The sequence below is a fragment of the Lepidochelys kempii genome, chromosome 14, assembly GCF_965140265.1.
Source record: "Lepidochelys kempii isolate rLepKem1 chromosome 14, rLepKem1.hap2, whole genome shotgun sequence".
NCBI lineage: Eukaryota > Metazoa > Chordata > Testudines > Cheloniidae > Lepidochelys > Lepidochelys kempii.
In genome coordinates, this window is record NC_133269.1 from 4447493 (window position 1) to 4469362 (window position 21870).

The following is a 21870-nucleotide window of genomic DNA, read 5'->3' on the forward strand; positions in this document are numbered from 1 at the left end:
CTCAACTGCCTGGCAGCCTGCCCTGAGCATACCGGAGATGCAGCGTGGGTTGCTTTCATCTTCGAGGAGCATTAACTTGTGGCTTATCTCTGAAGGGTGCCTGGGGTCTCCAAGTCGATAGCACTCTAGCTCTGCACAACATAGATGTTGGTTGGTCTAGGATTAACTGAGATTCTACAGAAGAAGAGACTTGACTTCCAGATCTTAGCTTCAGTTGCCAGAGCTGGTAGTTTGGAAAACAGTTGCCGAATGACAAATGTGGAATCCACAGTGCCTTTGTTTTTGTTTTGTTACTCTGCTAAACCATGGCTAGGGTTTATTGCTTAAATACAGTCTCTTCGGATGAAAGCAAGCTGGCCCATATCTCTAGTATGCTCAGGGAAGCCAATCGTGGCAGAGTACAGCTGTCATTTAGCAGTTATATAAGCTTTTCAGTCCAGCCTTCCTTTTTATTGCTTGTTTGTTGGGCATCGGACCGATAAGAATGATTTACAGGGAGGATGGCGGCGAGATAGCAGCATAATTATTTAGTTGCATTTTCAGAAGGTTGAGGAATGCATGCAGTATCCTTTCCCCACCTGACTGCTGTATTCCTCACCCAGAGGTGGCTGCATTTCAGTGATAGTGACAATCAGTCTTGTGTATCTTTTGTCTTCCTTTAGTGGTTGGACCACATAAGGAGCTCTGTTTCAGAGTAGCAGCCGTGTTAGTCAGGATTCGCAAAAGGAAAAGGAGGACTAGTGGCACCTTAGAGACTAACCAATTTATTTGAGCATGAGCTTTCATGAGCTGCTGTAGCTCACGAAAGCTTATGCTCAAATAAATTGGTTAGTCTCTAAGGTGCCACTAGTCCTCCTTTGCTTTATAAGGAGCTCTGTAAGTCTGTTACTGCTTCTAAGCTAATGGACCTAGTGTGTTAGTTCAAGTGGTAGGGACTTATGCTTTAAATACAGCAATCAAGGATTCAGTCCACACAGATAGTCCATGCAGGAGGGGTGGTACATTTTGTAAAGCACTCTGCCGTCCTTTTGAGATGACAAGGACTGTACAAATGCTGGATTAATATTTTATTTACTTCTGGTTCGATGAAGTTGGCTTTTGTGGACAGCTTTAAAGTCCTCAAGTGGAAAGTTCAGAAGGACCAAAGATCTCAGAATGTATCATTTCTGGATATTCTTTCCATTGTGGAATGGGGAGGCTGATTTCTCCAAGGTTGCCATGCGCAAGATAGTAAACTTTAAAATTATTGCAGAACTGTGCACAACCGCCAGAGCTCTAGAAGACTGAATCTTACTTGACTGCACCAATTTCTTCTTGCTCTGAAGCTTTCAACCTCATTTGAAAAGGAAACAGGACTCTCTTTTCATTGCCCTGTCACCATGAACTGGGATTTACCGCTTGTAACCCCTGCTGTTGTCCTTAGGACTTGCTCTGTCTTCATGGATCTAGTGAGACACACACTCTCTTCGCATCCACCAAAACACACACGTCCCCTGCTCCCCAATCCTGCTGCAGCTGGGGGGAATTCAATGGATATGTGCTCCTGGAGCCTCCCAGACCCCGCTGCCTAAAAGATAGCAAGCATGTGATGACGCACACTGTATTTCAGAAGCTGGGAAACAGTAACCCCCCCCACCAGTTTTGCTCCTAGCGCTGGGGTGGAAGGAAACACTGCTTCGTACAGTGCGTCCCTTCCACAAACACCCCAACTTCCTGTACCCTGAGCAGCGAGGTTCTCAGCAGGCTCTCGGTGCCCATCGAAGAGCTGCTGTCGATTGGGAAGATCTCGTTGCCTCATTTGGCTTTGGCTGGCAGGGTGTGTGGTGCTGTGAGCTGCAGACATTGAACTTGGACCGATAGCTCCTTTGTTTCCCAATCCCTTCTGTACCTGCAAAGGGCTTAGGCTGGCATGTTTTGAAATGAAGTTGCTGACTATTGGATCCCTTTTGTCCTTCCTGAGGCTTCGGTTACCTCTCGAGCCTGCTCAAAGATTCTCCTTCAGGGAGTTTCAATAGACACTACAGAGAAACGAGGGAAGGAAACGAAACCCCGGGGGGGAGGTATTACGCCAGCACCCTGGAAGCAGTTCTTTGACCGGGCTGCCAAAGATCCCAGTCTCTCACCTCTATGCAGTGCCTCGTGCGTCAGCCCCCAAAGCACGGAGACAGGGCGTGGAGTTGTGTGGAGTGGAGGGTTTTAATTTTAACTCCCAAATAGGCAGCAATTCAACTGCACACGGGTTCTGAAAAGTGAGCTGGAGGGCAGAGAGAGGAAAAGTAGGGGGCCCCTCCACCCACCCCATCAGCGCTCTACAAGGCGGGGGAGGGAAAATCAAGGTCCTTGCCAATATGCTCAGGGGGATGAAACCTTCCCGATCTACCCCTGGCTGACATTCCTGTGTCTGAGTTGCCATGGGCTTGCGGGGAAGACAGGCTTGTAAACAAGTCTGCAAATCTCAAACAATACATGAATAGACACCGCTAAACGAGTCTGAATTGTGTGATGATTACATTTCCATTGTCGGTCTGTCACATTCTTCACCTTTGCAGACCAAAGAATTTCAGACACACTAAGTAAGCTCCCGAATTTTGGGGTACTTAAAGTTTGGATTGCTCCGATGATTCCTCCCCCCCCCCCCATGCCAAATTACCACACACGTAACTTATGTCTCTTGGAGTCCTGTCAGAAGTGTTGCCAATTCCTGTTGATGTTTTATTTAGTGACTTTTCTTAAAACTCTAGATCCGGGAGTCGGAGAGACACCAGAATTTTCAGCTTTCATTTTTTTTTAAAATGTTTATGGCCCTCATGGTGGTCAAGCTAAACTTGAAAACCTGAACCTAGAGGTGCAAAAGCCAAACTGCAAATAAAGAGAGCTGAACGTACTGTTCTTCAAATCTCGTGTGTGGTTTTTTTTTTTTCTTTGAGTCTTACTCATAATTTTTTGAATGCCTGGAGTTGGCAATTACGTAGACGTCACATGGTAATGGCTGGGGAAGGCGCCGCTGATGTTAGCATGGGCTAATGCTCTGACCCTGGGGTATGAATGGGCTGCTTGCATTGAAGCCAGAAGCGCTGCTTTGGTCCCATGTGTAAAATAGCCATCAGAAGCCTGGCTGTGTTTCCCAGTGGTGAGCGCCCTTACGATGTGCTGAAGAAATAAAACTCTCTCGAAGATACTTTTATATGGCCCTCCTCACCTTGGTATTGGCGCACCTCCAGTCTAAGGCTGTAGTTCTCAACCAGGAGTCCAGGGCCACCTGGGGGCTGCAAGCAGGCTTCAGGGGGCCCACTAAGCAGGGCCAATGTTACGCTCGCTGTGGCTCAGGGCAGAAAGCTAAAGTACCACCACATGGGGCTGAAGCCCAGGGCCCTGAGCCCTGCCACCCTGGGCTGAAGCCGAAGCCTGAGCAACTTAGCTTTGCGGGGGTCCCTGTGGCATGGGGCCCCAGGCAATTGCCCTGCTTGCTACCCAGGAATGCCAGCTCTGGCTTTTATATGCAGAAAACCAAATGATGTAGCACAGGTGGGCTAAGGAGTTTTTATAGCATTGGGGCAGGGGGGAGGGCTCAGAAATAAGTTGACAACCCCTGCTGTAAGCTATTTCTTTTTCCCAAAACCCCTGTAAGGTAGGGTCATACTATTATCTCCATGGTACAGAGAGGAAACTGAGGCACGGAGGCTAGGTGACGTGCCCTAAGTCACAAAGGATGTCTGTGACTGGAGCAGAGAATTTTAACCTGGATCTCCTATGTCCCCCGTGCTAGTGGTCCAATCGCTGGACCATCCTTCCTCCACACCTCTCTTGGGTTTGTTCATTTGACACTTTTACATGGCAGGTTCTGTTTGGGGCCATTTTAGAGGATTAAAAGAGCCCCTATGTGTGGGGCCAATCGGGTTGGATCAGCCTGGGCAGCTCATGAGGTCTTTTCCCCTGCAATGGCTGGTTACTGAGGGAGTGGGCTTTCGGTGCCCCCTGACATGCAAACAGCCTGGCTGGCACCGTACGATTCAATTAGGTTCTAGGAGAACAAATCCAGGATGAGTGTAGCCATTTGCCATGCATCCACTTATGTGATGGTGACTGGGGGAAGGCTCCCCTCCAGAACGTGGCAGCTTTATACCATGGCCAGGACTCTAGGTGGGTCTCTAGAAAGGAAAGAGAGGAGTGAAACACAGGCCTGGATCGCAAACTCCCCTGAAAGCGGAGGAAGTTTGGCTCCAGGCCAAAACTTATACAGTTCAGGGTTGTGCAGTTGGGTGTCTGGAGTCTGGTCCATTTCTGGAACTTGTGTGGAGTTGCTAATGTTGGCAAAGTACAAGTCAAAACAGGATTTTTCTAAATTAGGCAAATTAATCTGGACAATTCCAAGAGCAAATAGGAGTCTTCCCCCCCCCCCATTGGTGGTTTTATTTTTGTTTTTCAGAATCTCTTTACTGATATTTTTTTTTCCCCCCTTAAAATCCAATCTACGTTAGATGTTGCCCCCAAAAAACCCAATCTTGAGAAACACAAATGAAAGCATTTCTTGAGGAGCCATCTTCTGAGTTCATTGCATTAGGCAAGACTTTGGCTCTCCTGACTATGTCCTGTTACGCTGTCATCTATCACCAGACATCTTCCTGTTTGTATCCGAATACTGTGACACTGCAGTGAAATGAGACAGTGTTTCAGAGTATTCTGTCATAACACGAAGCTGTGATGAAATCCCGCTCAGAAGCAACCCTTTGCTCTACCGAATGCCCTGCAAGTGGGATGAGGCCTCCAGAGTCAGAACCTGGAGGGCTGATGGGAACACCAAACTCCCCATCCAGCAACACCTCCATCCCTCAGCCCGTCGGGGAGGACTATCGAGAGGCATTTTTCTGGTGCCTGCAGCTTTGGTGCTCCGTATTTTCCCCCACCCCCTGCAAAGGTGAGATTAATTTGGCAGCCTCCCTGTGCATTTTCAGTGGGTCTTCTCCAGCATCTCTTGTTCTGAGAACAGCCTTGTCTCTGTTTCTGTGGCTCCAAATGCAGGAGCTGTAGCCCAGCTGTGCCCAGTGGGGGTATCGTATAACTGCCTTTGCCTTCATTCCTATGCAGGGCAGGTAGGCCGGGGAACACAGCTGTCACTGCAGCAGACCAGACCGAGAGGACGGACAGGCCTCTCTGACGCCTCTGTGGTGGTGGAAAATTGAAGGGGACGAGCGTGTGTGTGTGGGGAGGGGGCAAAGCAGTGGAAGGGATTATTTTGTTCTAAACGTGTTTGAAAGTAGGATCTGTGGCCAGTTTCTTTGCCCTTATTTACACAGCTTGTTCAGAGACACACTGGGAGCTGTTTTGACTTCATGTTGGTGAGGGATCTGAGCCAAGTGTTTCTGCCACCTTGGCAGCTTGACGACAAGAGCTGGTCACTTGTCTTCATGCACCTCCCTTCTCCCTTTATCCTTCCGGCACCCACTCCGGTCTCCCCAGACTTGTCTCTGCTAGGGGGGCAGGGGGTGAGAGGCAACTCTCTTCCCTTCTCTCTAACAGCCCCTTTCCTCTGGCCATGAGTTTGATGCTCTGGCTAACCTAAGGGAGCTGTCCAGTCTCCCAGAGACCCAATAGCAGACTCTGCCCTCCTGCACCAGGCAGAGCGAATGGATACCAAAGGTGGGGAGGCCAGAGTGGTGGGGATACAATATGTGGTCAAGGGGGATGTTTCAGTTGGGGTTAAAGGGAATGGCTCAGTTCTCCGAGAGGTGGGATGGAGGGAAAACTTCCATGCAGCAGGAAGCGGTCTTCTGCCATCCCACTAAATGGCCTGTCAATTGGATGTCTGTGAAACATCCCTCGTCCAGGGTTTAGGAGGAGACCGAGTCAAGTGAAGCGTTGGCAGTGAAATGCCAAGCAGCGTCACCGGAATAGCCAGTAAGGTTTTGAGCAAACCTTGGCCCATTCAGGGCTTGCCCTGGGACAGGGCAAGATGGGTGATTTGCAAGTCCATGCTAAGTGAGCAAAGGAAGTGCTCAGGTGATAAGCTGGCTTCCCGTGCATATGGTTCCTCTGTCTGGCGCTAGGCCCAGCGGCTGGTGTAGTCTGCTGCTTGCTCACAGCTCCTGGTGTGACTCTTAGGCATGAGTTACTGCAGCCTGGACTCTGGAGATCCTGGGCTCGATTTTGGATGATGACCCCGGTGCCTGTGTGGATGCACCGGGAAATGACACGTCTGAGTTTTACATGGGACTAGCAACCAGGAGTCTGTCTGCTTCTCCCCTAGCCAGCTTTTGACAGGTGATCTACTTGGCCTGATCAGCTGTCTCTCAATTTCCAAAGCAGTGGTGCCTCACAAGACCTGGGATGGGGGCCATTGTTCTGAGTGGAGAGGTGCTGCTTTAGCAGACCTTAGCTGCCTGACCTCTGTGCAAAGGAAGATCTTAGGGGGTGTCTTGCATCTGGGGATGCAGTGGGATAATCCTTCCCTACAAAGGACCACAGCCAGCATTTGAGCCATTGCTGGGATCCCTTTGCTCTCATCTGCATACAGCAACCCAACCCGGTCCTCTTTCGCTCCTTCCTGGCAAACTGAATAATTGGCCTCTCATTGCCCAGCACAGAGAGAAAAGATCCCAACCTGCATGAGAGAGCCGGTAACGTCTCCTAACATCCTGGGATTGTCCCACCTCATACAGGCTTCCCTGCTGTATTCCACTACGTGTTCATCTCCCCTGCACCCAGCCCCCTTACCCTCGTGTGTGTCCAGCCCACCACCCATGGGGCTAGGGGAGCTGTCATCTCCCGTGAGTGATTAACTCCATATCATCCAGACTGACAGCCTAATATACCTCCGTGAGGCAGCCTAAATTAGTTGTGTCTATCTCGCCAAAGCTATATGCTTTCTGACAGCTACAGGCTCCCTATACCCTTCCTTTTTAATATACAGTATGGGTTACCTATGCTCAGTTCCAGGGCATCCTTCCTCATGTTTCATATAAGCCGATCTACCGCTGCTGGAGTTACTCGGGCTTTGTCTGTTGAGTGGAAACAGCTGCCTGAATCCTCCAAATGTTTGCTGCACTCTGTGTGCTGCCCTGGGGCTGCTTGTCTGTCTTAATACGTTCAGATCCCTGTGTGGGCAAGGCAGTTTATTAATACATTTTTCATTTAATTTCAACTATTTAGTGGAATTTTAGTGCTTGTGAAAGCAACAGGCTGACCAAAGCCAGGCCTAGGGCAGCGAGCCACTCCAAATCTCTCCACATGAGCCCTCCTTAGCGCCTCAACTTGCTGACTGGTCTAGCCTACTTGGCCTGAGGGGCCTCTGTTAATCAGATCGGGCCCAAATCATGTAGCATGTTTCTGGTGTGGCCAGATATCCACCAAGGTCTTCTGCCTCATTTGTGTTTGGCTTGGTTGCACTGGTACAACTTTTCTATCTAGCTTAAGCATTGCCATTCCCAAGCAGTCAAATATCATGAGTCAAATATCATAAGTTCTTTTTATTCACTTCCTCATTTCTGAGCCCTTAACGTCACATTTTAAAGCCTTTTCTCTGCAACCCCAAGTGCTAGAAACTTTTTCCTTAAATGCAAGCTGAGATTCTCTCATTTGTGTGATTCCACGAGCTGGGGGTTTAAGAAAAACTCTGAACGTCGGGAGGCTTCTTATCAAATCTTGAGAGATGGCAATGCTGTGCTACACCAGTGTAAACCTCTAATGTAGATGCACCTAAACCGGTTCAAGCCTCTCTTAACTTGGTAACTGACTAACCTAAGCTAAACCAGATTTAAGCCTTGCTTAAACAGGTTTGAGTGCATCTACATTAGGGGTTTGCACCAACGTCACTAGGTTGAGGTAATTGCCCTGCAGTGACCTTTCCGATATAGATGAGGCCTCAGCTGAGACCCACCAAACTTGCTTCACTGGAGTCCAAGGTTGGATCTGAAGCTAAACACTAAGCTGGAGTTCTGTAGGCATTGCTGAGAAGAACATTTCCTTCCCATCAATGTATATTGACTGACTAACAATAATGTTCTACTTTTCTGGTTTACTTTGCTAGAAGCCCCTTTTCACCTAAATGACTTTACACACGTGTGTAAAATATAGGTTGACCTTTCCCTAGGGTGTCTGTGCTCCACTCCTGGTTGAAGCAGGAAGGGCTTGAAAGCTTTTCTTATGCAGAAGGGAATCAGTTAGCCTTGCAGGACTGCCTGAGCTGTCAGACCTAGAAGGAAGAGCTGGCCACTGTGGCTTGTTAAGCTGCTGGGAGGTGAAACTGACAACCATGCCTCCTGAATGAGGGAAGCCAGGCAAAGGAAGCCGAGAACCCCACAGCAGGCATGTGACAGGAGTGTTCCTAGAACAGGCGAGGCCCTGCTGTCTAGTTTCCTCCTGTCTCAGGAGACTTGTGATTTGGGCCCTGGTTAGCAGAAAGGTGCCCCTGCAGACAACTGTTCACCTGCATAGAACTAAAGGGGACTGATGTTACAACTAAATTCAGTGACCACACTAAGCACTGGGAGTTGTTTTGTATTTTCCAGCTAGACTCTTGCCTGAAGCTTGTAGGTGTTTTGGCCTAGGTGGAAGGAAGCTGCTGTATGACTGTTCTGGTTGGAGCTGCACTGCGATTGTTGTTTCTGTCCTGGATGAGATGAGAATTCCACCCCCCCCCCCCTTTCCCTATTTTGGGACCTGACTTTTATACAAAGTGTAAGTGGCTGGTGATATCCTGTGTAATTCTTCTTTTGGGATCCTCTGGAATGGAAGATGCTCTAGACATTACTGATAAATGTAAGGTGGATATTCTACAAGAATTGCTTCATCCATCAGTGAAATGCAGCCATCTCTGAGTGAGATGTGGCAGCTGTTTGATTCTTAGGCCAGGATAGGAAGGCCTGTGTTTGCAACACCTTTTGACCTGAATTTGCCAACGATACATCTGTTCTGAGGTGTAAGATTTGCAGGCCAAATTTTCTGCCAGTGTCAACAGGCAGAATTCTGCTATCTGTAGTAGTGCTCTGCCAGCTTATACTGTCTGAGAACTTGCCCCTATAAGTGGTGGTGTAAATCTTTCTTCTTAATCTTTATTCAGGATTGATACTTGCTTCTTGTTCCTTTAAACTTGTAACATGTTTGATTTTTTAGGTACCTCCTTGATCTCCAGGTGCTGGGGATGATTTTTATGGGCCCAGAGTTTTAAATAGTGTCTGGAACACTGGAAGATGCATCTTTTTGTAATGCAACCTTTCCACCCCATAACATGCATGACCCTATGTTTGCAAACCTGGCTGATTCTCTACAGCCGCCTGTCCTGCATGCTATTCTTGCAAATCTGTTTTTTTGCAGGTGGCATTCCCTTTTACTGCAAGTTTTTTGTCCTTTTCTGCTCAAGTTCTCATTGCTTTGACTCAAATGTAGAATGTAGTTTTAGCTCCTATCTAAACCTCTCCAGCCAACTTGGAGAAAGTCTTGTTCTCCTTGCCAAGAACTTGAAGGAAAAGAAAATTATAATTGCCACATTTAAAGGAAGGAATTCTAAATAAAAAGTTAATCTCCTCCAAGGATTAGCAAAGCATGCGGCGTCTTGTCGACGTAGAAGCACAGTTCAGGTCTTAACATTTCAATACAAGAGAGAGGATTCTGTTCAAGCATATCTCAGGCACGCACTGGCCAACTGGAAAGGAAGGGATCGCTTATTTTGCTGGAGGAGGATGAGTTGCCCTGACCATGTTTTGGGTGAACGTAGTGAAACTCAGGCCAGTGGCTGACGTGCTTGTTGATGTCTTTCCTGCTCAGGCTGTTGTCTGCTAAAAACCTGTTTTGGCAGAGATTCCTCATACTATGCGGGAGACGGGTACAAACAGCATTGTGACAAATGCTTGTTATCTTAACTTGAGCAGTGTGACTTTCCACTCGTGGTAAGAAGGAAGGGCTCGGTGCATCAAGCCAACATTTCAAAAATGGCCACTAATTCTGAATGTCTCAACTTTTGGGGGCAACTTCAGACCCCAAGGACTGGGTTTTTCAGAGGTGCTGAGTGTATGTTAGCTAATCGTTGACTTCAGCTGAAATTGTGGGTGCTCGGCTCCCCTGAATATCTGCAGCGGAGCACCCAAAATTAATGGCCACTTCTAAAGCACCTGGCTGCTCTGCTGAGCTCTGGAGATCTCCTGAAGCATCTTGTTTGGGGACACATGGTACCCTGGCTCCTCATAACTTCCTGTAAGGCCTGTGCCTTACTGGAAAGGCATGGAGGCGTGTTGTCTTCCCATGATACCCTTACAGAAGCCACTGGAGCTCCTAGTAGGAACACCACCTGTTGCGTGAACATGGTGATGGCAACGAACTGTTTTGGCATGATAACTCCTCTGAGGGAATTTTTGTTAATCAGACGCCTCCTCTCCAAAAGTCCAGGTTCCTTTTTTTCTAATGGGGCCCTGGTACGTTGACCATTGTGCTCTTTCTCATCCAACTAGGAAGCAAGAAGTTCTGGGCCATACTGGATGGGGAATAAGAGCTTCGTTCTCCACACTTCTTTCTCAGCGGTGTGCTTTTTATTGTGCCAGGCCTTTTACCTTTCTTTATTCCTCCCTGTTGCTTTGGGATGCAAATGGATTGTAGCACAACCATGCAGATGCCAAGGCCTATGAGAGGGGGAACACTGCATACAAATCATTGAAGATGAGTGCTACTAGTGAATTCCCCCTGAAACCTTAAGTTATCTCAGGGTTTGGTCCATGTGGGGTAAGTCAGAGTGCCTTAAAGAACTGTTGGTGTGTGTTATCAGGGTCTACGCAGACAGTTAGTGCATGCCAGGCTAATGCAGGGTAGCTTCACACCCCAGCATACCATGGGCTAAATGTTATAGACAAGCCCTCCATTGGTGATGCTCCCATCTTGTCCAAACTGCCAGGGATTGATGCTATCTTCTGCTTTGTAACTCTCCAGCTCCTCTGAGGCACTGCCCATGGAACCAGCCAGCTGTGTAACACAGATGCTGCCTCCCAAGAGGGTAGGGCTTGGGGACTGACCAGATGTCGGCGGATATTAAACATGTTAAATAAATTCTCTAGGATTATAAGAAGTATCCGTTCCTTTCCAAATGGCCTCTGCAAGCTTCCACTTGTGGGATCCCATGCTGAGAGGTTCTGGAATCTTCCAGAGAACCGTGTTCACTTGGGCCACTCGCTCTTACCGCTCAGAGGGTCGGAAGGGTGAAACACGGGCGTAGTCACCTTTCTGTTCCTTCTGACCAAAGGCTCAGCAATCTCTGATTGCGCTTGGTGTTCCCCGATTTGTTTCCCGGGTTGGTCTTTCTAACTCTTCTCTCCTCCTCCCCCACCCCCTTTCCCAAATGTTTATCGCGTACCCTCTTCCGGATCTACCAGATGCCAGCCTACCCCTACCTTTCCCGTCACTGATCCTTTTGTGTGTTCTTAACGCTACCTGTCCTTAACCTTCTGCCCATATTTCACTATTCTGTACAGACATAGTTCTAGTGCGACGTAGACCACCCATAGGTGCTGGAGAGGTGTGCCACACCCCTGGCTTGAAGCGGTTTCCGTTATATCCAGGGTTTACAGTTTGGTTCAGTGGCTCTCAGCACCCACGCTGTACAAATGGTTCCAGCACCCTTGATCGAACCGGCTACAGCTCTAAGTTCGGAGCTCAGTTAGACTGGACGGTTGCTGGGCAATGGCACCTGTCCTGCACAGTGACTGCAGGTGAGGGCTCTGTACCTCAGTTTAACTATGTATTTTATATAACACATTCCCACAGAGCTTTAAAGCTTCGTCTGAGTAGCCTATTTTGAAAGTGCAATAAATAAAATCCACCATTATACAATTTCTCCTGCGTACCCCCCAGAGATGTCTCGTCTACCCCTAGGGGTATGCGTACCACAGTTTGGGAATACCCTGCCCTTTTGGCAGTTTATTTTTGTTCTTCAGTTGTCAGTTGGCTAATCAGCTTTTCTCAAAGTCCAGATTTGATCCCCGAAGGAGGTTCGTGTGCATGCAAACACCGGGCTTGGCGTCTGGAAAGGGATGCAACTGGGCTGCAGTTATTTGGAAAATTTGCCTCAATCGCGGGACCATTTTGCTTCTCAACCTAGAGTCTTGAGTCACCCAACTGGGGCGCAGGAGTTCTGGGTTCTCTGCCACCAGCTGCCCGTGTGACCTGGGGCATGTCACAATCTCTCTGTGTCTGGTGCCCAGCTGTGAAGTGAGGATGATGACACTTCCTTTCTCCCACCTTTTGTCTGTCTGGTCTGTTTAGACTATCAGCCCTTTGGGGCCAGGACTGACTCTAGCTATTTATGTGTATCCATTGCGACAAAGTTCCTCCTCTACCTTGGTGGGTCTTGCGCTTATTGGCAGATTTGCTCGCCTTGGAGCTTCATGGCAGCCCTCAGCTTGGCCGTTTTTCTGAACCCACAGTCCGGATTGACTCCTCCTCTGTCTGACCAGGAGTTGGGAGGATATGGGGGGAACCTGGGCCCGCCTCTACTCCGGGTTCCAGCCCAGGGTCCTGTGGAATGCAGCTGTCTAGAGTGCCTCCTGGAACAGCTGTGTGACAGCTACAACTCCCTGGGCTACTTCCCCATGGCCTCCTCCCAACCCCTTCTTTATCCTCACCATAGGACCTTCCTCCTGGTGTCTGATAATGCTTGTACACCTCAGTCCTTCGACAGTCCGCGTTCTCACTCTCAACTCCTAGTGCCTCTTGCTCCCAGCTCCTCACACGCACACCACAAACTGAAGTGAGCTCCTTTATAAAACCCAGGTGCCCTGATTAGCCTGCCTTAATTGATTCTAGCAGCTTCTTGATTGGCTGCAGGTGTTCTAATCAGCCTGTTTTAATCGTCTCCAGAAGGTTCCTGATTGTTCTGGAACCTTCCCTGTTACCTTACCCAGGGAAAAGGGACCTACTTAGCCTGGGGCTAATATATCTGCCTTCTATTACTCTCCTATAGCCATCAGGCCCGACCCTGTCACACCATCTACCCATAGTGTTGCTGTAGTATCTGAGCACCTCGCAACCTTTACTGTATTTAATCTCACCACACCCCTATGTGGCAGGGCAGTGCTACTACCCCCATTTACACAAGGGGAACCAAGGCCCAGGGAGACCAAGTGACTTTCCCTTGGTCACACAGGGAGTCTGTGGCAGAGAAGCAAATTGAACCTGCGACCTAGGCCAGTACCCTAACTACGGAGCAATCCCAGTGAGAAGGGGACCTGATTTTGGCTGGAGTCTTTTGATGCTACTGCAGTAATAACAGCACTGACAAAAGTTAAGGCATTGTAAGAGCGGGAACTGTCAATCCTAATTTCATCTGATTTGGCTGTGTATGTGTCGAGAACAGCGGTTCATCGTCAGTGTGTCCCTGGGCAGCAACAGGTGAGCTACACTGCTTTCTTGGTACTCCATTTTCTGCTTCCCTAGAGAACTGGCGTCCCAACTGAAAAGCACGTAGCTCTTGCAGCTGAATTTTCCTCCGCATTAGAGGCTCCTGATGACTTTTCAACTTTGGAGACCACCTCCCTGTGGTGGAACTTCGTAGTACATTGGAGACAGCGATTTCAGCCGGCTGTTAACGCTGAGAGCCCTGTATCATGGCTTAAGCGTGTGGGAAGCGGGAAGATGGGACAGGCAGTACAAGGGGAGGATTGAAGAGATGGCAAAGCAGGTGAAGGGATGCTGTGCATGGGATAGATGTAAGGGGACATGGAGGGCAAGTGTCACCCTCGCACGAAACTTGCCGTGTCTAAGCAAAATAGCCTGCTGGTGAAAATTTTGGGTGCCTTGTTACTTGCTTAACACTGAGTTGCACGCCGAGTTGGGGGCCCTCTCGCTAGGGTGTCATGGCAATACTTGTGTGCACTATTTTGCTGCTTCTTGTGAGGGCCAGACTCTGCTGTGCTATGGCAGCTTTCTGCTGCCCCACTGGTGGAAAGCTGCTTTTAAAGCTCAGCGTAGCAGGCCATGGAAAAGGCATTTCAGTGTATGAGGATCCTTTGGTAGAATGGATGCCATGATACCCATGGCTGTTAGGGTACCATACACCCTTGGCTGCTAGGGCTGGGGGCACGACGAGGGCTTCCAGCCACATCTAGCTCTTGGCAGTTGGCAGAACTCAAAGCAGCCTTTGGGAGGACTGGTCTGGGGTGCTGCTGGCCCATGATGGGGGACGAAGAGTGGAAAGGTGGATTAAAGCCATTTTTGCACTCCTCCCCCTGAGTTGCACCAAATGCATCTTGGCCTCAGGAGGGGATCTGGGACTACGTAGCTGGTCACCTATGTGATGCTGTATGGAATCTGGGGGACACTTGAGGATATTATGAATATCAATACTTGTTAAATTGTAATGAGTTATGCCAGATAGGCCATGTAAGGTATCTGCAAAATTGTTCTTTGCCAGATATGATCTCATTTATGTGTTTGTATCACCTTTGTATTATGAGTTATAGATATCTGTCTGTATTTCAAACTTGTGATATGCTCCTAGGTGACACCCCCAGACAGTTTGGCATCAGCCCTAGCCTGCTTGATGGCCCTTAAGGACCATCAGCTACACAACTGACCCATTGCGAGAAGGCAGATACATCTTGTGACTCAGCAAGGCACACAGGGACCTGCCTACAGAGAACTCTAAGGCTTCCAAGCCATGTGCTGGGCACCTTGTGTTTGAAACAAAGGCGCACAGGCCGCATGGCCAAAGACTATAAAAGGCAGCTGCATCTTCTCCATTTTATCTTCAATCCTGCTTCTTACCTCTGAAGCAACCTTTCTACAATCGAAGCTCTGAACAAAGGACTGAATGACCTATCCAAGCTGTGAGTGTGTTCAGAGAGACTTTCAAACCAGCAAACTCACCAATACTGCTAGGAATCTGATCTATGGACTTTGAAGTCTTTGTATGTTTGTGACAGTTTTACCATTTAACATCTCTCTTCTTGTTCTTTCTTTTTTCTTTATAATAAACCTTTAGTTTTAAACACTAAAGGATTGGCTGGCAGTGTGGTATTTTTGGTAAGATTCAGACCTGTACTGACCTGGTAATGTGGCTGACCCTTTGGGGTCAGAAGAACATTTTGTATATGTGAACAGAGTTATTTCTCACTGTACTGGTTTTGCTTCTTGATAACTAGTGTAGGGGGTCAGAAGCACAGTTTGTGACTGGATGGGAGGTTTAACTTCAGTGTTGCCCATCAGTCTTGGGAGTATCTGTTCTCCCTTTTGCAGCCTGCCCTGACCTTGGCATTTCCAGTGAGGGCTGCCCCAGGTACCCAGCAGTCACAGCCTATGCTAAGCAAAGTGGGATCTGATTTTTAAATAGTTGATTGCTTATGAGGCGCTGGTGTCGCAGATAAATGGTTTAGACCGTTTGAAAACTTTGAGGGCGTGTAAAGCCTTGGTTTCTAGATCAGATAGTTCTGATGGCAGCAATTGGTGGAGTATTGCCTGTGTTCAGACGGATGCAGGGATGGGGTCATCAGAAAGACGTGAAAAGCCTATTTTCTGACCTACTCCAGCTTAATCATTTCCCTTCCTGGCCTTGGACATTGGTGTGTCTCTGTCCCTCCTGTTCTCTGCCTGTGGCTCATAATGGTGTTGTCTCCTGTGGACTGTAGTACTTTGGGCTTGTTTCGGTCATTGGGTTTTGTGTGGGGGTGTTGGGTGGGGTTGGTGGCCTGTCCTAGACAGGAGGTCAGACTGGATGATGATGGTCTCTTCTGGCCTTAAAGCTCTGCCTGTGACCGTAGAAATACAACTCTTGTGCTGTTGGGAATCTGGGGCTCCGGTGGGAGAGACCATTGCTTTCTAGTGGTTCGTGAGCTACTGGAACTTACTGCCCTGGGTCCTTTGGCGTAGCCATGTGTGGTTGACGCGGGTCCATTGCTGAATGCAGAAACCTCAAACTAGCTGGACGTTCGTTCACGGTTACAGAATCGTGATGCTTACCCAGCAGGTTTCGCAGTGCAAAGTGCTGAAATCTGCAACCGGGGGGGGACTGATACAAGCAAGGCACGGTCTTAGTTTTTTCTCAGAAACTGTTGTCCTTGGTGGACTGTCCCCATCCCCCAAAATACGGAACATGATGGAAGCTTTCCTCTGTATCAAGGGTGAGAGAACAATCCGGTGGCACCAGTAGTAAATGGTTTTTCTGCTGTTCTCTTCCACCATTTCCCTCCGTGTGTTGAGCATTTCACTCTGGCCAGGGTTGTAGGGAGGAGGGCCCATATTAATCGGACGTGGCTTCAGTTGAAACCTCTCTTGGTATCAAACTGGGAGCCACGCGTGTGCGAGCTGGTGAAGTTGAAGCCTGAAGTACAACATACCTGGTCCAGGCTGGGCTTTGAGAATGTGTAGGTTGGAATGTGGCCACAGTCTAAGTGTCCACCTCTTCATCCTCGACAAGACAAACCCCAAAAGACCAGAGATGGCAATGAAAGTAGGGCTGAAAGGGAGTAACTGGAAGGAAAGCTTTTGCTCCTGGTCATTTACACCTGAGCTTGGCTCAGCAGGGGAAACGCTCCGTGACTGCAAGAGGTTAAAACTTTGCCCCTGTGTTTACGTTAGTTGGCTGCCACGCTGCATAATAATCTGTCAGCACTTCAGGTGGGGATTTATTTGTGCATTAAAGATTGCCTGGGGCGGGCGGATGCAGACACTCTACAGCACGCTGGGAAATGTGCTTCCAGCGTAAAAACAGCCTCTCCAAATATTTCACCCTTTTCATAAGTGCATTTAATTAAAGTCATATAACTTTTTTTATTATTATTAAAAAGAAGGGAGGGGAAAAATTCATGGCCTGCTGAGGCTAAAAGCAAAGGCTGGAATACAAAGAGGGGGTTTAACCGCTGGCTCTTAATGGAAAACTCATCAACAACATGTTGTTTCTCTTTATTTCCCACCCCTGTTTTGATTGGGGATAGAAAGTCAATGGGACTTTCTGGCTTTTCTCTCTCCATCCTAAGGAACCATTTCTGTTCTGTTGAAATGTTGCAGAATTATTAATTTTTCCAAATAAAGTTGCCAGATTTTGTTGTTCTTGGACGTGCTTGTAAATCTATTCTTTTTTCCCCTCTTAAAAAGATGGATCGTCGTGAATCTCTCTCCACTGTTACTATAATGGCTTCCGTGATCTCATAAACTAGGCTAAGATTTCAAGCAATCTCTGGGGCGGTGGTGAAGGGAGAGGAACAGCAAGGCTGCCACGTATTTGAGACCCCCTGCCTCTGAGGGTGGTGGCCTTTGCACAGTGCAAGGTTGTGGGTGATAACCCACAGTTGAGTTGTGGGGGTGGAGAGTGAGAGGTGTGTCCAGGTAAGAATAAGGGAAACCTAAACTGCAGCGTGCCATGGGCTTAAACTCCATAGCCTCTGCTAATTACCCAGCCCAAGGGAGCAATGTTGACTCTCCAGACTAGTTGGGGGAGGCTGTGCAGAAAGATGCAGGAGGTGGCTGCATGCCCTGGACCTGGTTAGGGAATGGAGACAGGTCGTCAGCCATCGGTCCTGCTGGCTGACATGCAGAATGTTCCAGACGGCTTCAAATAAAGGGGCAGTTTAAAAGCCTGCTCTTTACTTGCATTCCCTTTTGCGGTTCTGGGTCAAGCTAGTTACTCCAGAGCTGGGACCATTAATCCCGTGTAGAGCTTTTCGTCCACGGATCTCCCAACAGGTACACCCACTATCTCTCCTGCATACATACCAGATTCTGCAGATCTCCAATGAGCTCCCATTTAAGGGCATGTTCTACACCGCGAATTGCATGTCTAACCACAGAACAATAGATGCAGGGGTCTTTGTGACTTCATCAGGCAAGTGGGACTCTGGGTTGATTGCAAGTCTGGACTGAGCTGCATTGGCACAGCTGTATTTGGGGTGGGAGGGCAGAACAAGAACCGCCAAGGGTGCAGCAGGTACATAGATTTTTCTTCAGGCCAGAAGGGACCATTGTGATCCTCTGACCTCCTGTATAACACAGGGCATAAGGCTTCTGTCAGTTAATTTCTGCTTCAAGTCCAATAGCGGTGTTTGAACTGCAGCATATATCTGAGATCGAGGCACACAGGACTCGGGTGGCCCAGAATTATTGCTGTTCAGAATGGAGCTGCGTTGGTAGAGCTGGGTGACTGGCTCAGAAGAGCAGAGGTGCATTGGCTGAGGGGTGTGTGTGTGGCAGGACTGGGAGAGAAGACGCTAAACCCATTGGGAGTCAGATCCCAGTTCCTTGCTATCATGAGTATTACTGTTTACCTAACAATTTCTAAAGAAATGGAACTTAAAATACTTGTGTAAATGCACTCCATTACACAGTTGGTTAGTCTGGGTGATATATGGTGGGGTGGTCGTGGAGGGAGGGGTGTGTGTGTGTGTGTTTGTACTCACAACATGATTATAGTTACACCAGTGACTAGTCCAGCGCTTATGAGTGTTTAGGTTGGGGAGAATCTTCGAGATCAGAAACTGGCAAATGCTTTCTTACTGGAGTTTTCTCTTCCTTCATGGAGCCTTGGGGACAAGGTCTGTCATTCAGTCGGGTGCACGCCATCTCCTGTAGCTGGGCTGTGCATGTGCCAAGCTTCCCTGTCTCTCTCTCTCTCTCTTCTAATGTCACAGCTGACATCTGCGGTAACACTGGGGGCGAAGGGGGCGTTGAGGAGTGGGAGGTGGATTTCAAAGCAACTCTAAGATCATAAGTTCCATTTGATCAAATTCCATACGTAAACGTGGTGAGAGATCTTTGATACACAAAGCTCTCTTTATTCCAGCACAGAACACATTCATGTGAGATGTGCTTAAATGAAATTACACCCGTAGGTCGAGTGGTATTCTTCAGTTGGTGTGTCGGATTCCTGTTCAAGGTGCCTTGTAATGCAGCTGTGCTGTAGCAATTTTAAAGGATGATTCTGCAGTTTTGTTTTGTTTTTTTCCAGGTCTAGGGAGGAGAGGGAATGTGTCTGTCTCTCTCAGCCAGGGTTACCGATGCCCTGAAAGTACATTAATTTTACACTTTTTTTTTTAAATTACTAACAACCAACCAAACCCCCAAATGACTACAGTATTCTTTGTAACAGCCCCAAATGCTGCATTCGCTATTCTAAACTGTAGCGATTTAGGTAACTGCCATAGAAAGCTGTAGTTCTCTTCCTTTATAAGGATGTAATTGAACTCCGGTGCTGCTGGGGCTGAAAACAATGGCTACTGCAGGAGATCAATGATGCTGTTGAGTGGTGGTGGTGAGTTGGAGCAATGCAAAAGCGGTGAGTTCTGGTCAGTGTGGCCCAGGCAAAGCCAGAACCTGCATGATCCTTTCACCGGGATAGGAGAGAATCAACCCTGGCAAGTTTGGATTCTACATTTGTCTCCCTTTCCTCTTCAGAGGTGGCAGCCCATGCCTGGTGACCACCTTCTCCTTTTGAAGAGTCTTGGAAGGAAATAACTGCAGACCTGGGGAGAACGGTGGGAGGGCTGGGGGAGAAGGCCACTGTCTTCGTCCCCCTCTTCTGCCTGAAGACCTTCGAAAAGTAGCGAAGGTTACACTTGTGCGGCATATGGTAGTTGGAGGGGATACCCTGTTGTAGAAGGAGGCGGCTCTGCAAGGAGAATTGACCATAATTTGGGGGACTGTTCCCAAACTGTGGCTGAGGTTCATGGATGGTGTGTGTGTGTGTGTGTGACGCAGCCCTTGCTGCTGATCTTTCTTATCCGTCTTCAAAACCCCTGACCAGCAGCACAGTGGATGTCACCTGGCCAACAGCAGCTTCATGAGTTGCTGCTCTGCACTCAGCCTGAAGCGGGAAAACGGAACCTCCTGCATAAATCTTCCAGACCTGGATTTTGTTTTTCTTTCTCCTCCTCTCCCTTGGACTCTCCTGAGCAGCGGGGGTGCATATCGTACTTGCAATACGATCTCTTAGTACCGTATGTGCCCCACAAGCGCATGGCTAGAGATTTGCCGAGCTGTAACTGACCCCAAATACTTTGCTCTCCAGTGAGCATGCTGAACGGCTTGATCTCAGCACTGGTGCTTGGAGGCACTTGCATAAAGCCTTGCAAACATTTACCTAATTATGCCTCTCAAACTCCCTGGGTTTTTTTTTTCCCCCATCTGCAAAATGGAGGAGAAGAAGGCAAGGCCAAAACTTTCAGACTTGGGAGTACCAAACTGCTATATTACTCCAGAAAAGTACCCTGACTCTCCAGCTGCTGAGCCCTGGTGGCCTCAGTTGGTTTCCCCAGGAATGTCACCCCACATAACATACAATACAACTTGACCCTTGGTTTTGTGTTGTGATGAGTGTAGCAGCCAAAGGGTTGGCGAGTTTCATGCTGTTTGGGGAAGAGGGGATAGTTAGTTTTTTGTTTAGTGATGTCTGAGTTTGGTGGTGGTTTGTACGAAGGTGAGATTTTTGTGGTGATGCATTTTTTTCTTTTCTTTTTTTTTTTTCCCATCCTCAAAGGCCGTTTTGCCGAAATGCCAGCCTGACTTGAGCTTGTTTTGATCCTGCCCTGCTTTCATCTCGGGCCAGTCCTCCCTGCAAGCAGTAGGGAGGCCTTTTAGCAGTCACAGATTGTCACGCATTGCATTGCCCAAAAAAGGGAAGAAGGAACAACTTTTATCAATGCACTTGTCAGAAATGATGTCTTAAAAGATTTTAGTGTCGTCTCAATATGCTGCCGCGTTGCAGTATAGTGACCAGATGCACTCTGTTTTTGAAGATCGCTTCCTCCTTTGCTGCCTGAAAGAGGAAAGTGACTGCCTTGGTAGAGTGAGGTTTGAAAGAGGCTATTGGGGGCATATACCATAACAAACACTGATCCTTGGCTCTCTCCGAGACAGTCCTCCTCAGAAGCCTTCTGGCTATCAGCAAGAGGCTTTTGTAGCTCTGGCAATGTAGTCTGAAATGGCATTTGATAGTGGGGAAGGCAGGTAAGTAGATTGCAATGCTATGCCTATGTTTCCCTTCCCGATGGACTCCTTTAATCAGCATTGCACCGATGAGGGCCTTTGATCGCGCTTTAGGCAGCGTTCCTTTGATGGTCATGGTTTTTTCTGCTTTGGTGGGGGGTGGGATAGAAGTACATGGTCGGCAGCTCTGACTTTGACTAGAAACTGAAACAAAGCTAAACTATTGTAGCAACTCAAGATAATTTCCTACCCCTGGTGAGCGATCCTGGGGATGTTTATGGTGTTAGGAGCTGTTGCTTTTGTGGGGAATTTGGTTTGCAGGGTTCTGTCCCTCCCTTGTGTGAGATCTTGTTGTGCCTTTGGAATCCAGGCCAGAATTGTAGTGATTAAAGTAATTTATAACCAGTTAGCTTCTGCCTAGCGTTGAGTAAACGTCCATAAAGTGCCATATATGTGCTAAGGGAGAGATCCCTAACTACCTTCAATGAAGCTATGCTGATCTACACCAGCTGAGGTTCTGTCTCCTTGTATTTTTCTGTATTGTTCCCACCTGATGGCTGTCTAGCCTCCAGGCAACCAACTCAGTGGCGCTCTGTGGTTTCCAGTGAACAGTCCCTGTAGCAGCACAGAACAGAGGTGCAAAATGGGTGCTCAGCTTCCCAGCCCAGTAACGACCCCCTCCAGGTCAATGCTGATACTCACTTCCCCTATGGGACGGGGATAGCTGACCTGCCACTGCTGTCTGTTCTGGGACTCCAATCTCTAAAGCTGTTAATCCAGCACATGCAACCCCCTCTGCCCTGTACTGCAGGGCCTGATATTGTAGGCCAGGATTGTCTGTGGCAAGCCAGCTTTTCAAGCCGGAAGCGCTGCCGCCATGTACCTGTAGGCTGGTGGCTAGTTTCAGACGCTTCCTGCTACATCCTTGTGTGATAAATCCGACTTGCTGGACTGACTCGTGTCCACTCGTTGGTTGAAAAAGCA

At 48.3% G+C, this 21870-nt stretch overlaps 1 protein-coding gene across 10 annotated transcripts in view; it reads left to right on the top strand.

Annotated features, from left to right (window-relative positions):
- SLC39A11 (solute carrier family 39 member 11) overlaps positions 1 to 21870 on the top strand; it is a 404115-nt gene that overhangs the window by 334774 nt on the left and 47471 nt on the right. The gene's annotated exons all lie outside the window — the stretch shown is intronic.